At 42.9% G+C, this 21235-nt stretch overlaps 1 protein-coding gene across 2 annotated transcripts in view; it reads left to right on the forward strand.

The window, feature by feature from the left end:
- The window catches only part of GNG12 (G protein subunit gamma 12), a 124243-nt gene that overhangs the window by 33442 nt on the left and 69566 nt on the right, over window positions 1–21235 (forward strand). For both annotated transcript variants that reach the window (XM_082678165.1, XM_082678166.1), the window contains exon 2: window positions 16105–16158. The gene's annotated coding sequence lies outside the window, so the exon portion shown is untranslated. The remainder of the gene's footprint in view (window positions 1–16104; window positions 16159–21235) is intronic.

The following is a 21235-nucleotide window of genomic DNA, read 5'->3' on the forward strand; positions in this document are numbered from 1 at the left end:
CCCCTCGGGCCTTACTGGGTGGACAGAGCACCCAGCCTCCCTTAGGCCAAGGCTCCCACTTTTCCTGAGCTCACGGCATCTCCACCCAAACAAACTGGCGTTCTGTTAGCAGGGAAATGTTGAGGGCTACGTTCATTTTCACGTAAGTGAACTGGTTAAAAAAAAAAAAAAAAAGTTCAAGTTTAATGGAGATGATTTGCTTGTAAAACTGTGTTATCTGCGCCAGGAGATTCAGGATTTGCAAGCCCCCAACTGGGGTGTAATGATTCTGCTGGTTCTAAGCTGGGTAGAAATGTTTTTGTCTCTTGGTTGTGTGTGTGAGGGTTTTTGTTTTGTTTTGTTTTGTTCTCTTCTTCCTTTTTGAGTGGCAGACGCAAAGAGGGGTAAAAGAGTTAAACTAGGAAAATATTTTCTGGAGTTAGTGCTAGGCCTCTGAAATGCTGCAACCCTGACTTTTGCCAGAAGCCCTGTGCTGAAACTGGCCAAAAAGACTGTTAACAAAATACTTCCCAACCAAACTAAGTGAAGAGAAGAAAATATAAAACAGTATTAGGGCGGGGAGGGGGGCAGATATTCTGAAAGGAGGGTTGTACAAGTGAAGCTTTGCAGGAGAGTGTAGGAATTTGAGGGTTGTACGCTAGTGTGTGGTTTACATTGGCTCTGCCCAGGTTCAGTCCTCAGAGAGCAGAGGAAGAAAGGAAACCACTTGCCTAGCCTGAGAAGGATGTAAAGACTACAGTGGGATTAAGTCCAGAGTTAAATTGCACACACACACACACATTCTAGGAATCCAGATTTGTGGTTTAAAAAATATATATATCAAAGTGTTTTTGTGGGAGCTTTTGACTCGGATGACAAAATGCTTAAGAATCAGTATCTGCCATTTTCCTCTTTGGAGAAGCCACCCAACCACTTCCATTCCTAAACAAATATTCCTAAATAAATAGGATTTCATGTCGCAGACATCAAAACTTTTCAGATTTAAAGAAGTACTCACACATGTCAATAAAAGTTCACCAAGGCTTGCATTTCATTTATTGAGGAGGCAAAGGGGCAGAACTGATACTGATCAATGCTTCCTATTTATCTGATCTCTACTCTTAGAATTTGACTGTATCCTTGAACTGTGCTGTTTCTCAAATGACTGGAGATTAATAATATCCTGTTTTTATACAAGAATTTAAAAGTCTCACATACAAAAGCTCCAGACAGATGATGCTTTAAGAAAAGGAGAAAAGACACAGTAGATAAATGCCAGTTGACTAGACTCTGAAGCTGAGGTTTGCTAAGAGGCCAAGGAAAGGAGAGAAAGGTGGAATTCAGAGAGAGATACTGGGCTCTGTGAGGTTGCATTCAAGGCCACGCTGGGCAAATGCCAGAGGGCTGGGAGAATGGCCGTCCCCTCAGAGCTAACACTGAGCACTTGGTGCCTCATCATAACTGGGGCTCATTCCTGAAGGAAACACTGTTCTTCTGAAAAGCACCCATATTGAAGAAGCAACCGGAAAACCCAGATGTATAGGAGATGCCTGGCAAGAAGGCTCTGTGCCTCCTCCTTCCCTCTGTCTCTTCCAAAGAGTTTTCTTAATATTCCACAGTATTTCCTGTGGCCGCTGGGCCCAAGCTGACTGGAAGCATACAGCAAAAGTAGTTTAGCCAACCACTTGGCACTAAAATCCGAGCCAGCCGTATTCAGAATTAACTGAAAGAGACACTGCCACTGCCATAAATAAGGCAGACAGTTGCTTTATGAGTTGAATTCTCTGAGCATTTTTTTGAAGGCAGTAAAGCATTAAGGCTTTAGTAAGAGGCAAGAGACTGTAAAACATGTCAGATGCTTAGTAAAAACTCAGGGTGCAGCCACGAGTTTGTGTACGTTGAACTGGGGGACCACACCATTGACCCTCAAGGGGATGGGACGCCCTAGCCCACCCCTGGTGCGGTGTTTCAGAGAGGGCAGACATATCAGAATCAAAAGTGCGTGTGTGTGCAGGGGGGTCGTTGAAAAATGATGTCTTATGATTCATTTGGGAAAAGGGGAAATATTTATTTTCATAACACATCCGAAAATCAAGTTCAACAAAATACTTCTGGTTAGTTGACAATATGCATTTATTCAGTAACAAAAAAAAGATTATTTTATTGAATGCCTCGTCTGTGTCAGGCGTCGCCTCGGGCACTGGGGGTACAGCAGAGAACAAACAACGTCCTTTTCTCGCGGGGTTTACATTCCAGTGGAGGACAGGGCTAATAATTCAGTAGAATAGAAAAGAGAGTGTTAAGTACTATGAAGAAAAGCAAAGCGGAGTAAGTGAAGAGAGAGCAGGGCCTCTCTGAGGAGATTACACTTGTCAGAGACCCAGAGGAAGTGAGGCCGTAGAGTGTGCAGGCCTGCGGTGTCTGTGAGAAGAAGTCCAGCAGCGGGAAGGATCAGTGTCATGGCGTATCTGAGGAGACGGGGAGGTCGGTGTGGCCAGATAGAGTGACCCGGGCTGGTTCCTGTAGAGCCAGGTAGGCAAAGGGTGGGTGCGCTAAGCCTGCTGGGAAGCCATTGGAGGGTTTTGAGCGAAGAATGAGGTCATCTGAGAGCACGAGTGCCTCCTGCAGATGGGGAGCAAGAGGGAAGCCCAGAGATAAGCATGGAGGCTGTTGATGTCCTCCAGGTGACAGATGCTGCCAGTTTGGACAAGGAAGCGGGGAGGGGAGGAATGCGGAGATGTGATAGAATTGGGGAGATGTTTTGGAGGTGGGGCTGACAGAGTGTGCTGACACATTGACCGGATGTAGAGTAGGTAAAAATGGAGCCAAAGATGACTGAGGATTTTGCCTTGAACAAGGGGCATGAATGGTGGTGTCCCACTTTTAGCCCTAGGAACCCCAGGGGAGGAGCCGTGTGAGGAGATTATTAATTTGGCTGTGGCCATTGTTACAAGTTTCAGATGCCTGATAAGGCATCACTGGGGAGATGTTAAGTCAGATAAAAGACTGGGAATGGAGATGTAGATTTAGGGAAGAGGAAAGGGGGTGAGAATGCATGTCATAGTTTCCCAAAACAACTGAGGAAGGGCACATCAAAATCTGGTTGGGGAAGGGAAGGGGAAGGCTTTATGGTTATCAGAAATGAGTGTGAGTTTTAAAAGGTTAAGAAAGACTGTCTTACATCATCAGTATCCACAGCTCTTCCTAGAATTAAGGGAGACATACATATTCATAGGAACAAAAGCCAGCTTTGCCAATAGAAGATAAATAGGAACTGAATTTCTGAATTAGCCGTTCTGTTACTCTTTTGCTAGGCCACTGTGAACATCTTAGGTATAGATAATTAGATATAAACATGTACATCTGTCTAAAAACATGTACAGATTGTTTTTTTTAGTTTATTGGAAGCCTGGGGTATGTTAAGAACTCATTCTTGTGGGAAGGAGAACAAATACCTGGAAGTTTAAAGTACAGCCTGTGCTGTCAGAAGACCTTATAGTCAAGTTGTCCATGCAGATACATGAACAAAGGAGAAGCATGAGGGTCCAAGGAGAAGGCTGGGCATGGAAATGACTAGCTTCACAGTTAGAACATTGCTGAATGCCCTGGGCTGCCTTTAAAATCCTCCCAGTGGTATAGGGAATGACAGATTTTTTTTTTTTTTCTTGGCTCTGGGTGGTGGTTGTTGGTTTTTTGTTTGTTTGTTCTGTTTGTTTTTTCCTGGTGCAGTGGGTATATATTTGTATATTTCCCTAAGGAAGGGTCAGCAGGTTGTGTCATTCAGAATGTATGTAAAATGGGAAGCTCCCTGAGAATATCTGGAGGGGGTGCAAACTAATGTTAGAATAGAGGCAGCAAAGGTGGCTTTACCCAGGAAGCAAGTGCAAGTGGTAGGTTTAAGTACAGGAAGGTTGTACCGATTTTCTTAGGCGCTATCTTCTCGTTGAATTGTGGCATTAAGTGGATTATATTGAACATAGTTGGATTTGTTTGTGTGTTTGTTTGTTTGTATAAGCTGTTCACCTCTTTCTTGACGATACAGGAAAAAGATGGACAATCCCTTAGAAGATTCTGCATGCGCAGCCTTGTTTGGGTAGCTGCAATGAAAGACTCTACTGAAACATCCAGTAGAGTCCAAGTCCCGAAACCAGGGTGATATACTTCATAGCATGTGCTCTAAGTGCCTGTAAACGTGTGGGACTTGGAGGGAGCCACTTGAGGACTACTATTCATTGCCTTCTGCCTCTGAGTCCAAGGCCTGCAGAAGTATGTTCATCCACAGCAGCGGTCTGGCAGAGTGAAAATAAAACCTCTCTCTTGTTTTTCTGACTCAGGCTCAGGGCAGTGCCCTTTGCTGCATCCTGCCCTCATTATGCTGCCTGACTCTGTGCAGCGGACATAACCTGAATATTTCTGTGATGAATCTCTCTGTCTCAGTGTCTGACGGAAAGTGTGTCATGGAAAGGAGTGTACGATTAGAGAGCTAAGCCTTGTGGACAGAATGATTATTTTCAACATAAAAGCAGAATCTCAGTTACCCAGAATGCTCCCATAAAACTGGACTTTTTCGAGGGAAACATAGTTCTAATATATATTCCTGGTGATAAATGCTACTAAATTTTACTCTTTTTTTTTTTTAAGTTTTCTGAGGCTAATAAAATTCAACTCTATTGAATAGTTTTTTTCCAAACATGATTGGATCTTAAAAATACTTTTTTCCTTGAAAACTAATCAGAAATGTGTTGGAGATCATTGTCTGTTGCCAGAAAAAGAGTCTAAGGTCATATCTTCATCCATTCCTGCTTCAGGAGTTCTCACAAAGAGCACTGAGCCTGGCTAACATTAGCTGAGCTTTGAGGGGTGGGAGGCGGGAGCAGGGGTGCCTTTGAATCAGGATTTAACGGTGGGCCCTTGGCTTTTATCACTTTGAAGTCTTTCTGCGTCTTCTGCTGACTGCAGGACACAGGAGCTGTCTTACTTATTACCCTGTTGCAAGGAAAAGAGTGCCCTTGAAGAGCTTACATTCCCTTTTATCAGACAAGAACCGTGTGCCGCAGCTGCCCGAGTCAACAGCACTGTAGCAAAAGCTCAAGGACTGCCATCATCTCATCCACAAGCCCTGGTAATTTTCTCTTCTGTGGTTCTCCATGGCCCAATTTTTTTTACCGTCAGTCATTCTATAAAGATTTATCAGCTACCCTCTGCCTGTCAAATATTGCCATAAAGTAATATCCTATTGGGCCTGTAGTTATTGGAAACTGTGTTACTATTTTTGTCTTCTCAACTTTCTTAACTCTCTATTGACCAGTAGGCATGTAAGCCATTGCAATGGATATGGTCCCTAGTTAACAAAGATATATGAAAATATGTTTACTACTCTGGATAGGTAAGTAGATTCACTTATTTAAGGATGATTTTCAGTGTTAAATTTGAAAGGTATTTGGTTAATTCTCAGTTAACAGCAAGAAGCACAGAAATTAAATTCAGACCCTCTTTTGGCTGATTACTGTTTTCAGTAAGCGTTCGGTGAGTGATTCCCTTCAGCGTGACAGCTAGTGATCACTAGGCCCTAAGCTAGTCTTTGTGCTTTGCAAATATAATTCAGCACGAATTATTGCAAATGGGACCCCCAGACAAGCCCCCAAGATATCCAGGAGGGTCCTGAAGCTCAAAAGGTCTAGGTTAGCTTCCAGGGAATTAGATCACACTTAACTTTGCACTGGTTCTAATATAAAAACCTAGGGCATACGAACTCTGAGTAGGTGACCATCCATCTTGGTTTGTATGGCACTGAGGGGATTCCTGGGACGTGAGACTTTCAGTGTTAAAACTGGAATGTCCTAGCCGTACCAAGATGAGTTGGTTTCTCTAGTCAGAAGAAGAGTCAGTTAACAGAAAGGAATATCAATAAATACTGTCTTCTAAAACCAGCAACTTATCTGTAGAATGGGGATGATTCTCTCTTCCGCATGGGGTTGTGATAAGGCCTACTCACTACTCCTCTCTGGGATAGGAGTAGGGGTTGGGTAGCTGGCTATGTGTTTTTCTTTGGAATTGGGGACCAGCATTATCTCTGACGGGCATTCTCTCTCCTTGCCCTCCTCTAGAGGCCTGTTGCCTAAGAAGGCGTTGGCTGTTCCCTCGGGGTGAGACAGTGCCAGCTGTTTCTGACGTGAGGATGCTAGAGATCCAGGATTCTTTCTGTTGTGTTTATGTTTCTCACTGTGGTTACCCCCTTTGGGTTTTACCTGCTACTGCCTCTTAGGTAATAAGGCTTCTCGCTGATTTGAAACTCTTTACTCATTTTTTTTTTTTTTAATATATGAAGTCCTTAAGTATTTCAATTTACCATATCACTTGGCATGTAGAGTTGGGTTGAGAAATGCTCAAAGAGTTTTCAGATTTTTTTCTCATTTTTTTAAAAAAAATTATTGAAATATAATTGATTTACAGTGTTTCAGGTGTACAGCAAAGTGATTCAGTTATACATATATATAAATATATATATTCTTTTCTTACATTCTCTTTCATTATAGGTTTTTACGTGACATTGAGTATAGTTCCCTGTGCTATACAGTAGGTCCTTGTTGGTTATCTATTTTATATATACTAATGTGTATATTTTAATCCAATTCGAAAAGATACATGCACCCCAATGTTCACTGAAACTCTTTACTTTTAAAATTGCAGCCCCGAGCACACACAGGTACTCGCTTCCTCTCCAGCATTTTGTACAAGCTGTGTCATCTGCCTCACTCATGCCTCCCTCCTTTCATCTTCTGGCTAACCCTGGTCACTCTTCACACTTTAGCTTGGATGCCACTTCCCCCTGGAAGCCTTCCATGATCATCCCAGACTGGTATTGGTGCCTCTCCTCTGTGCTCTCAGAGCTCCTCATACTTAGCACGATAGACTATGTGCCTCTGGAGCTGTAATTGCCTGATCAGTTGTCCGTACGACTCACTGTAGGCTCCTTGCAGAGAGGGACTGTGTTTTGTTCTCTGTTATACCCCCAGAACCTTCCACATTGCCAGGAACATAAAAGGTATAGAGAGGCTTATAAGGATCAGGATAGTGGAAGAGCCGCCAAGGAGCAGACCATCTTCATGTACAATTGGCTTTGGCTTTGCAGTGGCCCTGACTATCCTTGCAGTCCTGCTTGGGAGACATAAGCCACTCTAGATCTTTCTCAGAAGAGCTCCAGGCTCTTCATCCAGGGACCGCCATCTAATTTAGTTAGGTCTTCGTTTGCCCTGTAAGACACTGAGCACATTATGAAAACACACGTGCAGTAAGCCACCCACCTGCCCAGCACTGCATAAATATCAGTGGGGAGACATAGGACCCAAGAATATATGTAGGCTGAGAGCCTTCAATTTCATGTTTGTTTGTATATACATGACATAAAGATATCTCTACTCTCTCAAGTTTTAATAAAATGTGAAATCTTCCCCTCAGTTCTGAAGATGTGATGATTTGCAGGCTATACTGTATTAAATTGTGAATTTTGGATGTTTCGTTTCATAATGTGATCCAGATTATTTTTCTTTCTCCCTAGTGGACATTAATCGTTTCCTGTGAGTTTTCCTGATATTAGGAAACAGATGTTCCATATTTTTATCTGAGTTTTTTCCAGATGCTGAACCAGGACTTGTGCGTGTGTGTGTGTGTGTGTGTGTGTGTGTGTGTGTGTGGTGTGTATGAGTGTGTGTACGTGTACACAGTGAAGTTTTGAGGAATGAGTTATATCAGAATTTGCAAGTAAAACCATAACAGATATATCTACAGAATTGTACAGATGTGTCCAAGGCTGGAAATGCTTTTGGACATTCTGGTTAATGTAGTGTAGTATTGTTTAGCTAATGCAGACTGCTGGCTTAAGACTGCATTAGAACTATCCCATGATAGTGTGCTTGCCAAAATAACGAGTGGTGTAGCAGAAAGCACACAGTTCATGCAACCTATGATATTTTAACCGAACTGGAATTGCTTTTACCATTGTCTCTCAGCTGTATAAAATTCTTCCCCCATCTCCCCATAAAACACTGACTGAGTGCCACCTGTGTGCTGAGCAGGGTGCTAGGCTCTGGGAGATACAAACACAAATAATATATGGACCCTTGGGACCTTGTCATCCAGTAGAAGAGCTGAAACGCATTCTGAAGCATCTGTAATGACAGGTAGAAGGTGGTAAAGGTCGTAGCAATTCAAGGAGAGGAGTGGTTTCATGGAGCCAAAGAGGAAGGGAACATTTGGGGGAAGAAGTGGTACTTGAGCTAGGTTAAAAAAAATAATAAAACAACACTTGCTTTAGGTCTAAGTTATTTAACTTATTGTAACTGCATAAGAACTGTGTAAGGGTGGTCCGTTATGTAAGCCATGGTTTTGGTGGATTTGCTAAAATCATACTAACATTTCTTGAGTGCTTCCAGTGCAGCAGGCACAGGGCCCTAATGCTCCATATAAAGGATTTTTAATCAGAAACAATGTGGAATGGTGCTTTGTATAATAATTTGTTTTGCACAAAATGCATCTCTTCATTTTACCTTGTGACCTTCCTTTCACGAGGAGGCCTTGGGTTCAGAGAGCAAAGGACTGAGGCCAGTCTTGGCCAACTCCAGGATTCGGGGACCCTCTGCAAGTCACCTGGCCTGTCTGGGTCTCACTTTTCTCCTCTGTAAGGTGGGGATTGTCATTCTCCCCAGCTCACTCACAGCGTAGCTGGGAAAATCAAAGTGGGTGTAAATGGAGGATGAAAAGCAGTCAAAAGCCAAACATTTTGCCATGAAGCCATGTCATAGCTCATGAGGTTTATACAAAATACGGCTGTTGCTTATTATTAAAACACTGTATAAATGAAAAGATGGTTATCTTTAAATTGCCAAATATCAGTAATATATTTGTAGCAAATACATATACTAACTCTTGATTATCATGCACTATAAAGAACTCATGCAAATTCAAAAGAAAAATATCAAGACCCTGCTACGCGAATAAGCAAAGAATATAGACTTACTGTTTCTCAAGGTAACAAACCATTAATAAACAGGAAAAAATGTCCATCCTCACTAATAATCTTAGAAATACACATTAAAGAAGCATTAGGAATACCATGTTATGTATAAAATGTCAAGGTCTCAGAAATTCTCCATTATTTTGTTGGTGGTATTATCATACATTAATTAAAAAGCCCCTTTAAAAGCAAAATCTACTAATTCTACTGTTAGGATTTAGGGAAGCTAGGGAAATAAGTTAAAGGGATGAAAAACGCTGAAGCATGAAGGTTTCCAATGTAATCTTATTTATAGTAATAAAAACTGGCAGTAATTTAAATATCCAGCATTAGGGGAGAGATTTAGGTCCCTTAGACAGTCATTATGAATGTGTGTAGAAACACACAAAAAATATTTGAAATTGAAAGTAAAATGGAAAAAGAAAATAACAGCGTCATATATAGGGTTTTTTCCTGGTGGCTCTATCCTAGTGTCCTCCCTTTTTTTAATCCTTAGAGCAACAGTGTGCAAAAGTCATATTAGTCCTACCTTACATGTCAGAAAATTGAGGCTTAGGGGTAAATTGTCCCAGGACTTGCAGGTCATTAGCTGAGGACCCAGCATCAAACCTAGATCTGTCCAACTCCAAAGCCTTTGCTACCAATAGCATATAAACTATGGCCATAGTCATATAACACATGTCTATCAAGGGTAACAGAAAAAAATAAATAGTAGCACTAGTATGGTGGGAATATGGGTCATTCCAAAGAATGCTATCCTTTTAAAACTGCCATTGGGGGAAACAAACCAACAAAAAACTGCCATTGCCCTTTCAATAGAAAAGGAGAAACAAAATATGTGGAGTGTAATATCTCACAATTAACTGTTCAATCTGACTTCTTTATATTCTCTTAAAGTTTGGCAAACTAGGAATATATGTGTATTTTTAAAGATGTCTCACTGGCATTGACATCATGAGGATACTTTCTCTCCATCTTATCCACAAATTAGTTGAGGACATATACCACCAAGCTCCTCAATTAAAAACAAATTTTAAGTCACTAGAAGCTCTCTGAAGATTAAGAACAGTGACCAGGTGGAAGAGTTTCTCCCAGTGAACAGCCCAGACCAGCTCTTTTGACCGGGACATAGTCTCAAGGTGGGGAAAATGGTGTGGCACCATTTGGCTAAAATAGGCCAGTTCACCAGCTCCAGGCGTGCCCTTCCCAGGGACAGAAGCCTTGCGCACTAAAGGAAAATGTCACCATTTTGGTGACTGTTTACTGTCTTTTACCTTTGGGGATCAACACTTGATTCTTGATGCTTTAACCCATATGGCATTACTTTATCAAGTCAGTAGCCCTGCCAACGTGTCAAAACACGACTTTCTGTGGTGGATCAAGGCACAGGGCATATTTCTTTTGCTTTGTCTTGTCTTTATGGAACATGTGCCTTTTATGTCTACTGTAGGGTCCTTTATATGTTTCAAAGGCCCTTTTATATCTGTTTTGCCATTTGAGATAACATCATGTCAGTATTTGCAAGTGAAAACATAATAGACCTGACCAGAGAGAACAGTGGAGCCGTCTGGAGAGCTGGAAACATTCTCCAACATACTTCTCAATATAATCCATTCCAGATCACTCCCAATTTTGTAGGTGGGGAAATTGAGGCACATAGAAGTTTAGTGATTTTGCTGGAAATCACCGACAGTGAAGACAGCTGGAAGCCAGGCTTATAAATCTAGTGTTCACTCTCCTCCAGTGCCTGTATTATGTTATTTTCTAGAGAATTAAAATGAGACTAGGAACAAATATGTTCAGACAGATCATAATCCAATTGCCATTCAAAGCTAAATTAGGTCTCCGAGGACTATCATTTTGTATTTTATAATTGCAATAAGCTTTATAATAATGAAAGGAATTTAGTAGGTTATCATGTTCATTCTAGACAAGTCCTGTCCAATAGAGCTTTTTATGGTGATTGAAACATTCTACACCTGTGCTCTTCAGGACAGTAGCTGCTTCTGTGTCCACCTGACCACTTGGACGTGGCTCATGCACTGGGGGAATGAGTTTGTAACTGTATATATTTACATTTAAATCCCTACATGTGCTAACGGCTATAGTATTGGACAACACAGTTCTAGACTTCTCAGTATTTTTTTGCTATCTCCACTTGGATGTCTCCAAGTTAACAGGGTCAAATCAGAGTTCTTGATTTTCTTTCCTCTCTCAACCCGTTTCTCCCTCAAGGAAGCCATCATTGACCCAGTTGCTTGAACCAAAACCTGTCTGTCATCTCAGCCCCTTCCTTTTCCTCATTGGCCACATCCACTTCAGCAGGTCCTAGTTGTTTTACCTCCAGAACCTGTCCTGAATGCATCTGTTTCTCTCCATCTCTACTGCTACCATCCTAGGCAAAGGTACCATCATATCTCACCTGCACAATTGAGTAGCCTCAAAATTGGCCACCATTGATCCGTTCACTCACTGTTGCCTTTTTGAAACTCCTCCATTCAGCTGCCAAAGAGACATTGTGAAGCTCTCCAGGGGGTTGCATCACTCGCTGCTTGTATGAAAGAATTTGTAGAACTTATCTAGAAGTTCTCTTATTTTTCTTGTTTGTATACTTGTTTATTTTCTGTTTCCTATTAAATGTAAGGGCCCCTATGTCAGGAACCTTATTTACCTCATTCACTGCTGTATCTCCAGCACCTACAACTGTGCCTGGCCCTTAATTTGCACTCAGTAAACCTCTCAAGAATAATTAAATTACTGTTCATTGTGGAAGGAGATGAGAGAGCAAGATCAAAAATGCAGATTTACAATGTGGTTGTTAATATCTGAGAGGATGCTGACATCCATATCCGTGGGAAGTTGGTGGTCTCTTTTATATTCTGGATGCAAGTAGGAAGGGTGGGTATTATGGCTAATTGTATTTATGTCTGAGTAGGTGGGTTGGGCGCAGTCCTGATGCAGTCTCTGACATGAGCCAGAAGGAGGTCTCTTTTTCTCTAGAAGTCTATGTATGTCCTAGATCGTGAAGCTTTTTTCTTTCCTACTGTTAGAGAAAGAGGAGAGTGTCCTCCTACAAGGACTTTTATATCCATCCAAGGGAAGTGTAGGTAGTGACGGAAGGAAGCATCTTATGGAACTCTGGGGTAGAAAGTGGCACAACCACATCTGAACAGCAAAAGGAGATTTTCAACATGAGGCTGTTGTTTAATAAAAAAAAAAAAAAAAAAAGATGTTTGGAACGTACTCATAGCCAGTTATTGGAAACCAAGAAAACTTTAGGAAATAGCATTTTCTGTCCTTTTTTCCTTGAATATTGCATTTTTTAAAGGAAAGTGTCTTTTCTGGCATTTCTTTATAGTGGCCAGCCAAGGCATGTTATTACGTAAATCCATGTGCAGTGTAAGATGAAAGTGATGAACTTGTTGGGGGTATGATCAAGTTAGCCACGCCCTGGCCTGCATTGCTTCTGTTTCCTCTGGTATTAAACAGACCTAGGAAATGACCATTCCCTCAGCACAGGCTGAATTTAAAAGATGAAGTTAAAGCTTGCTTTGTTGGGCTTCCCCGGTGGCGCAAGTGGTTGAGAATCCGCCTGCCAGTGCAGGGGACGCGGGTTCGATCCCTGGTCTGGGAAGATCCCACATGCCGCGGAGCAACTAAGCTCGTGTGCCACAACTACTGAGCCTGTGCTCTAGAGCCCGTGAGCCACAACTACTGAGCCCGTGTGCCACAACTACTGAAGCCCACGCGCCTAGAGCCCGTGCTCCACAATGAGAGAAGCCACTGCAATGAGAGGCCCAGGCACCGCAACAAAGAGTAGCCCCCGCTCGCCGCAACTAGAGAAAGCCCGCGCGCAGCAACGAAGACCCAACACAGACAAAAATAAATAAATAAATAAATAAAATTTTAAAAAAATTTAAAAAAAAAGCTTGCTTTGTTCAAGTGCGTATCTGGAGACTCTTTCTCCTGGTGTGTTTTTATTAGGCCCAAGTTTGTACCCCTGACCCCTGTCCTTCCAGTGCTGTGCCAGTGTTTTCATGTGTGTGCCTTTATGGAGCGTCTGCTGTATACCAAACACATTGCAAGGTCCTGGAAAGACAAAGCTGAGTTAGACACATTCTCAACCTCCAGAGATTCTGCAGACAAGTGGACAGAGAGACCAGTAAATGAAAAACTGAAACACAGGAGCCACTTGGATTAACAGAGGGAAGTACAGGGGCAATGAGAGTAGAAGGCAGCGGGACACAGAGGGAGTCAGGCCCGGTATAGCGTTAAAGAGTCCAGGCTCTGGCACAGAAAACGAATTTATGGTTGCCAAAGAGAAAGTGAGGGGAGGTATAAATTTGGAGTTTGAGATTAACAGATACATGCCACTATATATAAAATAAACAACAAGGATGTACTATATAGCATAGAGAACTATATTCAATATCTTGTAATCTATAATGGAAAAGAATCTGAGAAGAATATATATATATTCTTTATATATACAGTATAGAAAACTGAATCACTTTGCTATACACCTGAAACTAACACAACACTGTAAATCAAATTAAGTCAACTTAAAAAAAAAGAGAGAGAGTGCAGGCTCTGGAACCAGGCTGTCTGGGTTTACAGTCTGGCTCTGCCATTTATAAGCTGTGTGACCCTGGACGTCTGCCTCTGCCATTTATAAGCTGTGTGACCCTAGGCTACTGACTTGACCTCTATGCCTCAGTTTGCTCACCTGCTAAATGGGGTAATAACCCATTTCATGAGGTTACTGAGATGATTAGAGGAGCACGCAAAGCGCTGGAAATGCTCCATAAAAGTCAGCTTTTATTATTGTCAGTAGTAGTGGCACATAATTATCAGTTGAGTTGAGTGAATACTACTTTACTGCTGTTACTGCAGAGAAGTTGCCCCTAAGCCAGCCGAAGGAGTTCACACAGGCTCCCCAGAAGTGTTGAGTTTTTAATTGAGACTTGAAGGCAGGCAGATACTGTAGGGAAAAGACGTGCTTGACAAAAAGAACACAATCTGCAAAGGTACAGAGAAGTGAGAGTGGCGGGGGGGAGCATTTAGGGACCTGTAAATAGGTTTGTGTGGGTGAAGGGCAAGTGCTCACAGGAGAGTGCCTGAGGGGCAGGCACGAGGTCACTGGGGCTTTGGAGACTGGGCTAAGGAGCTTGGACTTAATCCTACCACCTAGAGGAAGCCACTGAAGGATTTTCAGCAGGTTCGGGGGTCGCCTTGGGAGACTGGGAGGCAGCACCCCCAGTGGCCCCAACCCACAGCCTGTTGATTCTAAATGATGTCCCTCACCAGCCTCCTTCCCTATCATTTGGGCAGGAAATTCATGTGTGTGGATTTGATTTTGCTCATTGGGTATGATTTCTTTGGAGGGGGGCACAGATTAATAAAGTGAAAGGATATGTTTATGTAATTCCTTTCTACTCCCTACCCCTGCTAAGACATACAGAGATGTCTAGCTTACAGACTGATTTGAGAATCAGATGAAAGTGATAGACTCTTCCCTCAGAAAAATCACAAAGACATGATTTTCCAAAGACCCCACCTTAACCTCTCCCTGCACCCCCATCTTGGTCATCCAGAATGGCCCCCTACACGTGGTACAGTCTTTTTGACCCCAGGCTTGCCTGTGGTTTTTGTGTTCCCACCCCAAATTATTTTAAATTTAATTTGCTAGTACATCCCATCAATTCTCCATCTGCCATCAGTGCTATTATCTGACCATGTATGATGGGAGCAACCTTGGGTCACTTGACAGTTATAATTAAAACTGAAAGTAATTATCTTATTTTGACCCGTTCAAATTTAATTGAGAGTATAGTGGCTAAGGGCATGGGCTCTGGAGACCAGCTACGTAGATTAGAATCCCAGCTCTGTCAGTATCTTATAACCTTGAATAATTACTTAACCTCTTTGTGCCTCAGTTTCCTCATTACAAAATGGGAATGATAATATACGTACCTCGTGAAGTTATTGTGAGGGTTCATTAAGGTAACATGGGAGCTTGCCGAGAACACATAGCAAGTACTATACAGTATTTGCCATTATTATGTTTTTTTTTAACATCTTTATTGGGGTATAATTGCTTTACAATGGTGTGTTAGTTTCTGCTTTATAACAAAGTGAATCAGTTATGCATATACATATGTTCCCATATCTCTTCCTATTATTATGTTATTATTTCTACTAAATGACATCATGGAATGTGGTAATTAATGATGAATTCCTAAGAGCAGGAAAATAGATAAACAAAATCTCCATGTGCATTTCACTCACTTTGGATCCTTGCCAGTACCTGAAGGCCAAGGATAGGTTCCCTAGGCCCATGCTGTCTGATACGGAAGCCACTAGCTGCTGTGGCTGTTGACTACTTGGACTGCTGCTAGCCCGAGTTGAAATGTACTGGGTCTTGAAGATTTAGTATGACAAAAAAAAAAAGCAAAATGTCTCATTAATCATTTTTTATATTGGTTGCATGTTGATAATATTGTGAGTAAATTCAGTTAAATAAATACTAAAATTGTCGTCTGTTTCTTTTTGCTTTTTTAATGTGGCCACTAGAAAATTTAAAGTTATATATGTGGCTTGTGTTATATTTCTGTTGAACAGCAGGGCTTTAGGCTCACCATTATCAATAAAATAAAAAGGTGTGGTTATCTGTGATCAGGTGATCACTATTGAAAAGCCTGGTACACTCTCCTATTGCCCTTCAAGTTATACTGGACCATCCGTCTTTTAATCGGTTCCATAAAGGGAGTCATGGCTTGGTGCTAGCAGAAGGGAGTGGAGGGACCAAAGCAAGAGCAACAACCCAGGAGGCTTCCGCTGACTTGGAGGGGTTTGGACAAAAACACTACCATTTATAGTTATACTGGCCTCAGACTTTGAACACTCCCTGAAGGAGATGAGAGAATGCTCTCTGTTCAGGAAGTTGAAATATGTAGGCAAAAAACTCCCCCTATTCCATCAGGAGCCAGAAAAAGCTTTGCTAATCTTTAACTAAAAGAATAAATACTCAATGTGATGGCAGTCACTGGGATCGAAGGCACACCTTTCCAAATGTGATTTACTTACAGAATGCTTGTTTCATTCTATTTCAGATTTATTCCATCACCTAAAAACCTGGTAACGGTGGGCCACACAGAGTCTTACTGGTAAGTGCTCTTTCATTTTTAAAACAAAGTGACCGTTTGACGTCACTTTTGAAGTGATACTCACACTGCTAAGTTAGATGCATCTCTACTAGTACTATGATTAGATGTCTATTTATTTACTTTTTTTTTTTCCTCTGAAATGATTTACGATGTTTCCATGCCTTAAAAAAACAGATCAATCCATGTTCTTTTGCTAAGAACATGATCAGGGAAAAGATCTATGATTGCATGCCAAATACTATTAAAATAAAAACTTTCTTTGTGTGTTGAAACTATTTCCAGGCCCCTGTTGATAGTCTGCTTGTTTCAAACAGTATCCAAAACAACAAAGTGATATTTCAGCCAAGGAATTCAGACAGTTCCTTGCAGTGTGTTGTAATGAAGACTGGCTCATAGATGTAACATTAGCTTTCTTATTGCCCTATTTTTTCTGTCATCTCTCTTTAAACCTAAATGTGACTGTCATGAGATAACAGTTCTGTAGTGGTAGAAAACTTCCTTTAGAGCTGGGAAAGTAATGTACTTCTGAAGTGAAAAAGCTTCTGAGGCTTCAGGTGACACCGCTCCCTGATATGTGGCGATAATGTTATTTGCATTGTGTATCAGTTAGCTTTTGCTGTATAACAAACCTCTTCAAAATTCACTGACTCAAAATAGCAATCATTTCTTTATCCCATAATTCTGTCGGTTGGCGATTTGGGCTGGGCCTAGGTGTGTGATTCTTTTGGTTTCAGCTAGGACCATTCATGTGTCTTCAATCAGCTGCAGGTCCAGGTCACCTAGGCTGGGGGTCACCTGGCTGTCCGCTGGAGTGATGACAATGACTAAGACATGTGTCTCACTGTCCTGCAGGCTACCCTGAGCTTGTGCACATGGCATTTGGGCAGGGTACCAAGAGACACAGCAGATGCGTCTGGAGGCCAAGGCTCAGAACTGCCACAGCATTGCTTCCACCACATTCTGTTGGCTAAAGAAGCTATGTGGCTAGTGTAGATTCAAGAGGTACAGGAATAGATTCTACCTCTCGGTGAGACGAGCTGCGGAATCACGTTGCAGGGAGGATGGTTACAGAGAGGGGAAGGTTTGCGGCCATTTTCACAATCCACCCTACAGTGTTTATGGGTCTCACGGAAACAGCTGTGATGGGATGAAAAGTGCCTGGAGAGTGAGAGGGCTCAGGTCACGCTCCCATCTCACAGCCCGTCCCCTCGGCCCGTTCTGATCGACAGACCCTGGGATCCTGGTCTTGCTGACTGCCGCCTGGCATCCCGGTCCGTTCAGCAGCATCCTGGGTGGTCTTGCCAATACCAGCTTTCCGCTCCCAGCCTCGCTTCATGGTACGCAGCACCGCCACACCAGTCTTCCTTCAATTCAACTTTCAGGAAGTTCCTCCTTTGCTCAGAGACTGTCAGTGCCCCCATTTCATCCACCACACCAGCCTAGACTCCTCTCTGGCTTCTCCACTTCCATTATCTGGCCCAGTCCTCTCTTGTTCAGCTCCCACTATTCCTTTTCCTCTAGCCAGACTAGCCTGTTTACCGTTTCTCCCGAGGACACCTCATGCAGCTCACCCCTTCTCTGCTTGGAAGTCCTCCTCATTCTGCAGGGCCCAGTAGAATCTTCCCTTCTCTGTAACGTGGCCTTCCCTGCCTCTTCCCACCATCTGTGATCTTCTCTGCTCCGAATACTTCAAAGCCAAACACTGTCTTCTGTCACGCACCCTTCTTCAGCTTCCTAGTCTTACCTCCTCAGTACCTGTGTCAGTGCCTTGAGAGCAGAAGGTTCCATGTGTCTCCCTTGTAGTACTCAGCACAGGGCCGAGAGGACAGTGGGTACTTAGTCAGCCAGGACCCTGCACCTGGTCACCCACCAGCAGCTCCCCAGGATCGCATGAGGTACCTGTTGAAATACAAGTTCACAGTCCCTTCACTGGGCCGTCTACGTTCATTAGGTGAACCTGGGGACCTTGAAGCACTCAGATGATTCTGATGTAATAGCTACAGAGTTGGCAACCACTTGTTGAGGAAAGAACAAGAAATTTATATGAGACTGGGGTTTGAGTCCTGGCTCTGCTACTTCTTGGCTCTAGGACCTTATAAATGGGACCTTTCTGAGCTTCAGTATCCTCATCTGTAAAACGGAAATAACATTTAACTTGAGGATTGCCAGGAAGATAAAAAAGGATGATGGAAAAGGGAATGAAGTACTGATACATGTTACAACATGGATAACCCCTGAACATGTTATGCTAAGTGAAAGAAGCCAGTTACAGATGTCCACATATAATGTGATGCCATTCATATGAAAAGGCAGAATAGGGGAATCCTTGGAGACAGAAGTAGATTATTCATTGCTTAGGGCTGGGAGGTGAAAATGGGGGACGTGGGGAGATAGCTAAAGGTATAGGGTTTCCTTTTGGCGTGATGAAGACGTTCTAAAGTTCATTCTGGCAGTGGTTGCCCAGTGCCTGTAAATGTACTAAAAACCACTGAATTGTACATGAAAATGGGTGAATTGTATGGTATATGAATTATATCTCAATGAAGTTGTTTAAAAAAAGAATAAAAAGAAGTGTTCCCTCTTAAAAAAAAAAAAGGATGATGTATACGCAAGTGCTTTATAAACCATAGAATGTAATTAAAATACATTAATTGATTATGGATCTGTGGCTAGCAGTTACCTCTGTGGTGGTAGTCATGGTAGTGATAGAGGAATAGACAGTGAGTAATCCAGTGGTGGAAGGATTAATAATTATAGCAACAGTAGTCATAATTAGTGTCTACTGTTCATTGAATGCCGACTGTATGCTGGCCACTGTGGTAACTGCTTCCCATAGAATTATTGGAAATTTACAAGAAGATCCCCTTGTTCAGTTGCATCTGTATCATAATTACAGCCTATTCCACCATTAGTGATTTAGTCCTTTGATTTCTCCCTCTTCATTCCTGAGAGAAATAGTTGGTTGAGCCGCTATCAGCCATTGACAGCTTACCAGTGTCAAGTACAGGGACCTGTAGAAGTGTGATCTGCTTTGATTGGTGGGAGAAGTTGGGGAAGGGAGAGCAAGCAACAGTACTAGGGAGAGAGTAGGTGTGGGACGTGCAGGAATGGACCACAGGGCACCCAACTGCCTGAGGAAGGATGGAGTAGGGGGAGGGGAGTGCAGGAGGGTTGGAGGGCGTGGTCTGAGACATTTGCTGACGTGACAGTTTGGCCCAGGGCTGTCTCTGGTCTAAGGCCCACCACATGCTCACGCTGCTTGCTTGGAACTTCCCTGTAACAGCTATCACAACAGGCAGCATTTATAAAACTGTCCTCTGTTCACTGTCTGATTCGTTGTACATTATTTTGATTGCTATTGATCTAGTGTATGTGCCTGTCTTCTTTCAAAGAGTTTTGAGGTAGCTTTTAAATACACATATATTAAGATTCAGACAAAGAAGGAAGGAAGGAAATTTGTGGGGAAGGAAAAGTAAGGTGAAATCCGAGATTAGGTTAGGCCCCCAGTTCTTAAGTGAGAGCCTGTACGCACACTAGCAGCCCCCATGGTCTGGCCTCTGAGTTCCTGAGCAGTCAGTACTAGGAAAACGTGCTCAGTTGGGAGTTCTTGGTGGCTAGAGGATAAAAGCACTCTAGTTACTCAGAAGAAGCAAGGTTGATTGTGATTCTTTCGAGACGTAGAGTAATTGCCCCCTGGGTGCTCAGGAGGAGGACGCCACCTAAGGCAGCGAACAACATCCCTATAGAAGTGACTGATGAGGACTGCCCTCCATGTAGACCAACGATGTGTGACACCTGAGTGCTGCCCAAGAAGCGCCTTCCAGCCCAGGTGTGCATTTCTCTGCTGGCCTTGCTTCACCCAAGTATAAAATGTAACATTTTCAGGGCTTCCCTGGTGGCGCAGTGGTTGAGAGTCCGCCTGCCGATGCAGGGGACGCGGGTTCGTGCCCCGGTCTGGGAAGATCCCACATGCCGCGGAGCAGCTGGGCCCGTGAGCCATGGCCGCTGAGCCTGCGCGTCCGGAGCCTGTGCTCCGCAACGGGAGAGGCCACAACAGTGAGAGGCCCGGGTACCGAAAAAAAAAAAAAAAGTAATATTTTCCGCTGTAATAACAAGCATATATATTCATCCCTCCTCCCTCCCGTGTGATGCATGTCACAGACCGTCATGGCTCTTGATGCTGAGCCCAGACGTTTGGCTATGGCCCAGGCTTGGCACACGAGTTGAGATCTCCTTACCATCCCAGTTCTAAAAGAATAATAAACAACTTCCTGGGAAGTACTCAGTGAAAGTTATTTCTCCCAACTCCAAATCGTGCTATGCCCTGACTCAGTCTGCGGAGTGGCCTTTTGATGCACAGAATTTACACGGACCCTGTCCCCTGTGACCTGTGTGGCCCACTTCGCTTGCTCCACGTTCATCTCTCCTTCTGTTTTGAGCCCTGTGGCTCTACGTCATTTTAGGTACCAGAGTGTTCTGTACCTTTTGAGGGAACCAGGGCAGTTTGAGAAGCTCACTGGAATAAGATTAGTAGACTCCAAGGATGTATTGGATGGCAGCAAACTATAAACTGAGCTACTATTGTCCACTTATGTGATTTTCTTCTTCTAGTCGGTGACTTTAATAATTTTTGCAGCAGTAGTGTCTGAGGGGTTGGCAGCACTGGTAAGGGAGCAGAGGGTGATATGAAAGTAATGTGCATAGGATGAAAAAAAAGTTAATTCAGTAAGGATCATTGTCAGAGAGGAGCCCAGAATTCCACGAGGACTGTCCATAAATGGGAATTTCCTTTTGGGCTTTGTCTTCATTTAGATCAGGTTTCTTAGTTAGAATTATTTTGGTAGCAAGTAACAGAAGTCCAACTTAAACTAGTGTCTTGACTTAATGACTAACATGTCCGTGTTGGCATGGACTTCAGGCATGGGTGTATCCGGGTGTTCCAGAAAACATCAGGCCATTATCCTTCACTCTCTCCATCTCTTGATTCTGCTTAACTCTGTCAGCTTCATTCTTAGGCAGTCTCCCCCTCAGTACCTTGCAGAGGTAGCCATCAGCGTTACACTTCCATCATCTTCAC

Source organism: Grampus griseus, assembly GCF_964374135.1.
Source record: "Grampus griseus genome assembly, chromosome: 1".
Taxonomy (NCBI): Eukaryota; Metazoa; Chordata; class Mammalia; order Artiodactyla; family Delphinidae; genus Grampus; species Grampus griseus.